Consider the following 9,919-nt stretch of genomic DNA (forward strand, 5'->3'; position numbering starts at 1 on the left):
TTATTTCCTACATCTCTGTGGTAAATCAACATATTGCAGGCATTAAACACGTAATCCCTAAACTACACAGATTATAGAGATACTCTCGTCCAATATAAATTTGTGATTATCTACCTATAGCATAATTAGTCTTCTCTTCTCAAAGCCTAGGTTAAAATCATCTAAACACATGTAAATGGTGATCAAACATTCACAAGCATTAAGCATAAGATAAATAATTCACAATAGTAGAAAGAAACTCAGAAAAACTGCATTAAGAAATCAAAAGCTTCAAGAAGAATCACCCTAAAAACAAGATTAGTTCATGACAAACATAATGGAATCCATCAAACTAAATATAAACGTAAACTCAAGACTAAAGAGAATAAAGAAAATAAAGAGATCAAGAAATAAAACTCTCAAATCTTCAATGTTATCTCCAAGGTCTCCAGTAATCTCTGCAATTCATCAATGACCCCTTAATTAACTCTTAACAAAACATTTAAATAGAAACCCTAAAATCTATTTTTCAACATAAATGAAAACTTTGCCCTTCTGATGGCCACGAAAAAGTTACACGCGCCGCGGCCCTAGGGTTTAAGCGCTACGACCCGCCTCTTTGAATTTGCGTAATCCCAGTCTCGAATTCCAGCACGCGCCGTAGCGCTCCATACATGCGTCGCGGCCCTTGAAATTTCTAGAAATGGCTCTCTCTTTTTTTTTCCCTTATGCCGCAACTCTTCATTTAAGTGCCACAACTCTTCACATTGACCTCAAAACTTACTTCCAAGGCTTCAAAATGAACAAGTCTCTCCGAATATGAATCCTCAACTGTCTTCTTGTCAACTTTTAGCATAAATTTCCCAATTGCTATGGTTTTTTCGTTCATTTCCTCAATTCCATGCTTTCTCATTCTATTTCTTGCAAACATACCAAAACAAGCGTAATACCGCACAACATTCCACCAAATTGGCTCAAACTTACCCTAAACACAGGTTAAAAACTATACTAAAAACCAACTCATCAAATTCCCCCAAACTTGACTTTTACTCGTTCCCGAGTAAAACAAAACAAACCACACAACTAAAGACAAAACACAAATACACACACACACACAGATGAATCAAGGCAACAACAATACTAAGCCTCAAGCTATGACAAACAACTCACTTATATAATCTTCAAAGAACTCAACTTTTAATCCAGAATTTCAATTAAAACATTTATTCCATTCACTTTGTACGCCCCAGTTTTCCCACGGCCTGATTAGCAAGCCTGAGCTGTTGACTAATCGTAGTTATCTCATGAACTCCCCTAAGACCGGAGCTTCTGTCGTTAGCTCGAGGAAGCCCAAAGGGCTCCCCTCCATTGTCCAAGACTGGAGCAGGTCCCCTGAAGGCCGAAGGTCGAGTCCAGCATGAAGCTCGCGGTACGAGCTGGATATGGGGGTGTGACCCCTTGAGAAGTAAACACACGCAAGGTAAACGTGCATATATCAGGCATCACGTGTCTGATATCCCCCTGACTTCTCGGACACGCAGCAGGAACGTGCGTGTTCAGACACCCACGGTGGGGTTGGGCCGTGCGGCCCATTACTTCCTTACCTATTGATTTGACCACACTTATGTGTCAGGTTTAGGAATTAATCATGAATGTCACAGAATTGATACGACAAGTAAGAAGGTCGCGGGATGACCTCCCTACCAACTTCCAGGTGCCTTCTCCTATAAATATGGAGGCCCTGGGAGTTGATAGGGGTTGGAAAAATAATCTCTTGTAAGAAATACTTTATATCCAGTATAGAGCAATAATACTGACTAGTGGAGTAGAAGGATTTTAACCTTTGAACCACTTAAAAACCGTGTCTTGAGTCACCTTTTCATTTGCTAAGAGCATATATCTATTTTCGGTTCACATTTAGCACTAATCCTTTTCTCTCATTCTCTTAATTACCTGTTGGCGAAGAACCGCGTCAACAGTTTGGTGCTTTCATTGAGAGCTTTTTTCGATTAGTGCTGCTGCAAACATCCAACTATGGTGACTACTCGGTCCAGGCATGATAACGAGACAGAACAGCATGATGGGCAAGAGGCTCATCATACTCCCATCCCTGATGAACAAGTTCCTGAAGTCCAGCAGCGGCCAGGAAAACAACCGGTGGGCCAAGATGATACCGGTAGTTCGGCGCCTCGGTCGCCTAATCCGAACCCGTGTTATTATACTGCGGTGGAGATGGAGAACGCTCAACTGAGGAGCCAGTTAGCAACAGCCAGCCAGCAAATCAAGGATATCCTGGCCAGATTACCCCCTCTCACAACCGGCGTTAACGTCAGAGAGAGGCAAGGCGAGGCTCATAAGTCTCGCCGGGATAACCGGTCCAGGCGTTGCCGTTCAGATAGGTTTCCGGCAGCCAACTCCACCCCTTCATCACACCGTCAAGAGGCAAACTTCGAGGAAGTGCCTAGGACCGGACAATAGCAATACAGCTGTTCGGTCAGGACGTCAACTCCTAGCTCCCAACCATCCTCGAGAGCGCCCAGGGGAGCTCGAGGAAATTCCCGAAGGAGATCCGGGGAAGGCTCGCGACGTCAGCCCGTCCCCGACGACCGTCCTACGCCTCGTCCAGATCGCCCGGCGCGGGACCAGCAGGTTGGCAGGGCCGAAAGGGCCCTACCAAACTTGATCCATCCAGACGGAACTAGGATCGCCTCCCCAGTCAGGCATCCTCCATCTCCGATCAGATATCCATCTCCTCCTCAGCCCGTCCGAGACATCCCAGCCTATGGAAGTAGGAGAAACCCGCCATCAGCTGGACCTTCCCGGCGTAGCAGGGCGCCAGGGGAAAACTCAGGTCGTCACCACCAAAGGCGGACTCCAAGTCTATCCAGCAGGAGCCACTGGACCGGCAGTCGCCGGAGTGATCTCTCCGGGGGAGACCTTCATCAGCGTTTAAGTTCGGCACAGAGTCACCAGACCACCCAGGGAGGTGACCTGCGAGATCGCCTCAACTCCCATAGAGGGGACAGAGCAGGAGGTGATGGCCAGGTTCACTCAGGGGGGGCCCTGTCCGAAGTACGCAACGGGGGGAATGTCCCAAATAACCTATCTCAAGATAGGAGGGGAAATAACCCACAAAATGTGTACAATGGATCCGGAGCTGTTGAACAGCCCTGGAATAACCAAGGACATCAGGATCAAACCCTCAATCGCCTGACCCAGATGGAGGAGCTGATGAGGAAACTTCTATCAGAAAAAGAAAAGACGAATATGATTCAGGGGACGAGATGGAACTCTTCGCCCCCAACATAGCAGCGACGGCATACCCGTCTGGTTTCCGTATGCCTCACCTGTCAAAGTTCAACGGGGACGGAGACCCCTCAGACCATTTAGGGATGTTCAACACCCTAATGATGGCCCATAACATTGGCCCGGAGCTGAGATGCTTGATCTTCCCCTCCACGCTGACTGGACCCGCCAGACAGTGGTTCAAGCAAAGTAAAAGACAGTCAATCAGCTCCTGGAAGGCCTTCTCAGCCGACTTCAAAAGGGCATTCCGAGCCTCTCAGGCCGCCCGTGTTCAGGCCAACGTGAGACAGCAGCCCGATGAGACTCTGAAGGCCTACCTGAGCAGATTCACGAACGTTGCTGCTCGGGCTAGAGACGCGGATGATAGCTCCAAGCTCATGGCCATGAGAACCAGAATCCTTGTCGGAGGAGACCTATGGAAGGATATACAGAGGAAGGGAGTCAGCTCGGTCAACGAATTCCTTAACAGGGCCCAAGAGTGGATAAACTTGGAAGAAGCCGAGGCCTCAGATGCGGGAACCAACCAGGTTCCCGATCAGCCTGCGGGAATAGGGGCGGAGGTTGTGGCGACGATCCCGAACGTCGCGCAGAGCAACCAGCCCGATGGAGGCAAGAGAAAGGGCAATGGCGAAAACAGTCAACACGACCAAAAGAAGAATAAGTCCGTACATAAGTTTAAGCCCTTTTTCACGACATATACCGAGCTCACCCAGTCCAGGGAAAATATCTTCCTAGCCAACTCTACTCGAGTCCCCTGGAAGAGGCCGGAGCCATTGAAGCACCACAAGGGAAAAAGAGATACTTCTAAGTTTTGCCGTTTTCATAACGACGTCGGCCACAATACCGACGATTGCAGGCACCTAAAAGATGAGATCGAGACTCTCATCCGAGCCGGTCCCTTGGCTCAATACTCGCAGAACAGGGTCCCAGCGAGTCGACCTACTCCAGAGGTCCCAGCCAGTCAGTCCGGGTTCCGGGTAGATCAGGACGTCCCTCCTCCCGTTGTCGGAGGAGAGATATCCACCATCTCGGGAGGTCCACACATGGCTGGCACAAGCAGAGGCGCCCATAAGAGATACGTGAATGAACTAAAGGCTCATAACGGAGTGGAGTTCGTCCCGGAGCAGCGTCAGTCAAAACAGCAGCGATTGGAAAGACAACCAATCATATTTACGGAGGAAGATGCAGGCCATGTCCAGTTCCCTCACAATGATCCTCTGGTTGTAGCAGTCCAGCTCGCCAACAGGAGGGTGAGAAGGGTACTAATAGACAACGGGAGTTTGGTAAACCTTCTATTCCGATCCACTTTAGAGAAGATGGGTCTGACTGTCGCCGATCTAAAGGCAACCTCCATGATGCTGTATGGTTTTTCGGGAGAAGGATCAGCAGCGATAGGGACGATCAAGCTGGTGATCACCCTAGGAGAAGAATCTCGAATAGTATCCAAACTACTCGAGTTCGTGGTCATAGACTACTCCGCTGCTTACAACTCCATTTTGGGCCGACCTACTCTCATAAATTTCGAGGCTGTCACCTCCATCCGACACCTCACCATGAAGTTCCCCACCTCGACGGGAATCTGCACGATCCAGGGTGATCAGCTCGCTGCCAGGGAATGCTACAGCATTTCCATGAAGGGAAAATCTAAACCCGGGCAGCTGGCCATGGCCATTCTGAGTGAAGAGGAATCCCAGGAACCCTTGGCGACTCCTGAGATTGAAAAACCTCAAAACGCCAAAGGGGAAAATGTCGCCTTGAGTGAGGACATTGACCCCCGAGTAGGCGAAGAAAGATCCGAGCTCCAGGCTATTGAGGAGCTCGAGGAGGTGAACCTTGATCCACAAAATCCATCACGGATGGTCAAGCTCGGGAAAAACCTCTGTAGCAAGAGGAAGACGGAGCTGATTACGTTTCTGCGGGCTAACTTAGATGTATTTGCCTGGTCCCACGAGGACATGGTGGGAATTAGCCCGAGTGTCATCATGCACACGCTCCATCTGGATAAAAGCGTTCCTGCCAAGTCTCAGAAGCAAAGACGCTTAGGAACAACTCGAGCTGAAGCCCTAGAAGAAGAAGTAGCCCAGCTCAAAAAATGTGGTTTTATCCGTGAAGCCAAATTTCCAATTTGGGTCGCCAACCCCGTGCTAGTTCCAAAGCCCAACGAAAAGTGGCGAACCTGCATTGACTTCTCCGACCTGAATAAAGCCTGCCCCAAGGATTGTTTTCCATTACCAAGGATCGATCAGCTGGTGGATGCCACGGCGGGGCACGAGCTCATGTCTTTTATGGACGCGTACTCAGGCTACAATCAGATCGCGATGAATCCGGCGAACCAGGAACACACCAGCTTCATGACCCCGACTAATGTCTATTGCTACAAGGTCATGCCTTTCGGTCTGAAGAACGCTGGAGCTACCTACCAAAGATTGGTAAACAGAATGTTCGCGGACCAGATCGGAAAAACATGGAAGTGTACGTTGATGACATGCTAGTCAAGTCAAAGACTGTCGACAACCATGTTTCCGACCGGGAAGAATGTTTTAAAATATTACGAGAATAAGACATGAGGCTCAATACCCAGAAATGCACTTTTGGAGTCGCGTCAGGAAAATTCCTGGGGTTCATAGTCAATACCCAGGGAATCGAGGCAAACCCCGACAAGATCAGGTCACTGCTCGAGATTCCTTCACCTAGGTCGCGGAAAGAAGTCCAGTGCTTAACAGGAAGAGTGGCGGCTCTAAATCGGTTTATTTCCAAGTCAACCGATAAGTGTTTGCCCTTCTACAACCTGCTCCGAGGAAACAAGAAGTTTGAATGGACAGTAGAGTGCGAAAGCGCATTCCTCGACCTGAAGACGCATCTGGCTGAACCACCCGTGCTATCCAAGCCCAAGGCAGGCGAGCCTCTTTTTCTCTACCTAGCTGTCACTGAGGATGCAGCTAGTGCCGTACTGGTACGAGAAGAGGACCAAGCTCAGAAGCCAGTCTACTACATCAGCAAGAGACTTCTCGGGGCAGAATCCCGGTACCCACTGATGGAAAAATTGGCATTCTACCTAATCACGGCCTCGCGAAAGCTCAGGCCGTACTTCCAATCCCACTCAGTACACGTCATGATCGATCAACCTCTAAGGCAGGTTTTGCAAAAACCTGAAGCATCGGGACGTTTGTTAAAATGGGCGGTCGAACTCAGCCAGTTTGAGATTTTATACACTCCACGAACTGCTATAAAAAGTCAGGCCCTCGCCGATTTCGTGGCAGAATGCACGGGATTCCAGGAGAATCCAGCAGAGGGCTCATCTCAGCTCACCTCACCCCAATCGTTGTGGAAGATCTTTGTAGACGGTCCATCCAACGAGAACGGCTCCGGGGCCGGAATCATTCTGATATCCCTCGAGGGACATAGATTCCACTCGGCACTAAGGTTCGGGTTCAAGGCCTCCAACAACGAGGCGGAGTACGAAGCTTTGCTAGCCGACCTGAGGATAGCCAGGGAGTTAAAGGCGAGCTCCGTCCAGTGCTTCAGTGACTCCTAGCTCGTGGTAAACCAGGTCCTGGGCGAATATCAGGCGCGGGGACCCAAGATGGCCGCCTATCTGGCAAAGGTAAAAGCTGAGTTATCCGCATTTGAGCGAGGATCGATCGAACAGATACCTCGGGAGCAGAACACTAATGCAGATGCTCTTGCCAAGCTCGCCACCTCGGGAGAGACGGAGACCTTGGGGTTGGTGCCGATAGAATTCTTGGAACAACCAAGTATAGAAGAAGGACGGGCCGAGGTCGAAATGATTGACGCTAGGCCAACCTGGATGACCCCCATTCTGGAGTATCTCGTCGAGGGCAAGCTGCCCGAAGGACGTAACGACGCACGATGAATCTTGTATCAAGCTCCGAGATATACGCTGGTCGATGGAGTGTTGTACCGACGTGGGCATTCCCTACCTCTCCTCTGGTGCGTTCATCCAAGTGAAGCAAAGGCGATCCTACTGGAAGTCCATGAAGGATTCTGCGGAGACCACACTGGGGGGCAGAGCCTGGCCTTAAAGGTTCTCAGGCAAGGATATTACTGGCCGACCCTGTCCAAAGACTCGATCTCATACGTGAAGAAGTGCGACAAGTGCCAGTGATTCGCTGCAGTTGCCCGAGCTCCTCCAGTCGAGCTGAAAATGATCTCGGCCCCTTGGCCGTTTGCCGTTTGGGGAATAGACTTAGTAGGCGCCCTGCCCACTGGAAAGGGCGAGGTCCGTTACGCTGTGGTAGCCATCGACTACTTTACCAAGTGGGCTGAGGCAGAGCCGTTGGCAACAATCACGTCTAAAAAGGTGCTTGACTTCGTAGTTAAAAGCATCATCTGTCGCTTCAGCCTGCCCAAGAAGATCGTCTCCGATAACGACACTCAGTTCGACAGTGACCTGTTCACCGAGTTCTGTGACAGACATGGGATTGTGAAAAGTTTCTCCTCCGTGGCCTATCCTCAGGCTAATGGCCAGGTCGAGGCTGTCAACAAGACTTTAAAGGCGAGCCTCAAGAAAAGATTAGATGAAGCGAAGGGGGTCTGGCCAGAACAGCTCCCCCAGGTCCTATGGGCATACCGGACCTCGCATCGGACTCCTACGGGTCATACTCCCTTTTCCCTAACCTTTGGGAGTGAGGCAGTCCTCCCCGTGGAGATAAAGGTTATTTCGCATAGAGTCCAGTCTTATGACCAGGATCGAAACCATGAGCTCCTGTGCCATTCCCTCGATCTGGTCGGGGAAAGGCGAGAGGATTCACAACTCTAGCTCGCCCATTATCAGCAGAGAATCGCCCGCTACTTCAACACCAAGGTTAAAAAATGCACCTTTAGCGTAGGCGACCTGGTTCTGAGGAGAGTTTTCCTCACCGGAAAAGATCCCAAAGACGGAGTTTTGGGACCAAACTGGGAAGGACCATACCAGGTCATCGAAGTCATCAAGGAGGGAACTTATAAGCTAGCTCGACTTGATGGAGGGGCAGTCCCGCGAACTTGGAACGCCGTCCACTTAAAGAGATATTATCAATGATCCACTTGTAAGGCCTGGAAGGCCACTTCTTATGTATTAATGAAAATCAAATTTTTATGCATATTTGCAAGTGTAATCTTAAAGTAACCACGAAAGACCCTTTCCCAGTTACTTGGGGGGCATATGGTACCTGGATATAACCAGGTCTCCTTAACGACTTAGATGTTGATTCTTATCGATTGACCGTTGTTTTCTTAAAAACGTGAGATATCGATAAGGGTTAACACTAACTAAGTCCTATCCTGGTTTTAACCGGGTCGTAAAACTTAGAAGTTGATTTAAATCTATTGATCGTTGTTCTTCTTAAAGAGCTCGAGATATGGATAAAAGTTACACAAACTAAGTTTTCAAATTAAGTTCCTGGTTTTAACCAGGTCATAAAACTTAGAAGTTGATTTAAATCTATTGATCGTTGTTCTTCTTAAGGAGCTCGAGACATAGATAAAAGTTAACACGAACTAAGTTTTCAAATTAAGTTCCTGGTTTTAACCAGGTCATAAAACTTAGAAGTTGATTTAAATCTATTGATCGTTGTTCTTCTTAAAGAGCTCGAGATATGGATAAAAGTTAACACGAACTAAGTTTTCAAATTAAGTTCCTGGTTTTAACCAGGTCATAAAACTTAGAAGTTGATTTAAATCTATTGATTGTTGTTCTTCTTAAAGAGCTCGAGATATGGATAAAATTTAACGCGAACTAAGTTTTCAAATTAAGTTCCTGGTTTTAACCAGGTCATAAAACTTAGAAGTTGATTTAAATCTGCTGATCGTTGTTCTTCTTAAAGAGCTCGAGATATGGATAAAAGTTAACGCGAACTAAGTTTTCAAATTAAGTTCCTGGTTTTAACCAGGTCATAAAACTTAGAAGTTAATTTAAATGTGTTGATCGTTGTTCTTCTTAAAGAGCTCGAAATATGGGTTAAAGTTAACGCGAACTAGGTTCTTCAATAAATTATAGCCGAAAGGCTTAAAAGCATGAAAGAGCGTAAATTAAAAACGTTAAAGCAAATTGTCTCGAGGTGAAAACACCTTATGCAAAGGTTACAAAAAAATATATACTTAAAAATGTTCAAAGGCAACAGGGAAGGAACGCCCTAAGCTCCGTCAGATGGCCCCTTGGAGGTCGCTGTCTCACCCTGCTCCGCCGCGCCCGAGGCTTCTCCAGTCTTCGAAGGTGGCGCCTCTTTCTCAAGGTGAGCTTGGAACTTCACCAGCAAGCGCGCCCAAAGGCTCAGTTCCATGAAGGAGAAGTCAGCCTCCGGATTGTAAGCCCAACAGTGATAGAACAAGTCTTGCATAGACTGCTCCGAAGTGGCCCGTTCGGCCTCTAGGGCGACTTGGGCGGCCTGGATCTCAGCCTTCGCAGCCTCGAGGTCAGTCCGCGAGGTGGCAAGGGAGGCTTCAAGCTCCTGGACCTTCGAGAGTGCTTTCCCCAACTCGGCCTTCGAGGTCGCCAAGGCATCTTTAGTCGCCTTAGCCTCCCGAAGGGAGGCCTGGTGCTCTGTCCTCATATCCTCGAGCTGAGTTTTGGTCCTGATAATGCTCCGGTGTAGGGCAACAACGCTCTGCAAAGACAAAGAGACAATTTCCTTAG

Source organism: Humulus lupulus, chromosome 3 (genome assembly GCF_963169125.1).
Source record: "Humulus lupulus chromosome 3, drHumLupu1.1, whole genome shotgun sequence".
Lineage (NCBI taxonomy): Eukaryota > Viridiplantae > Streptophyta > Magnoliopsida > Rosales > Cannabaceae > Humulus > Humulus lupulus.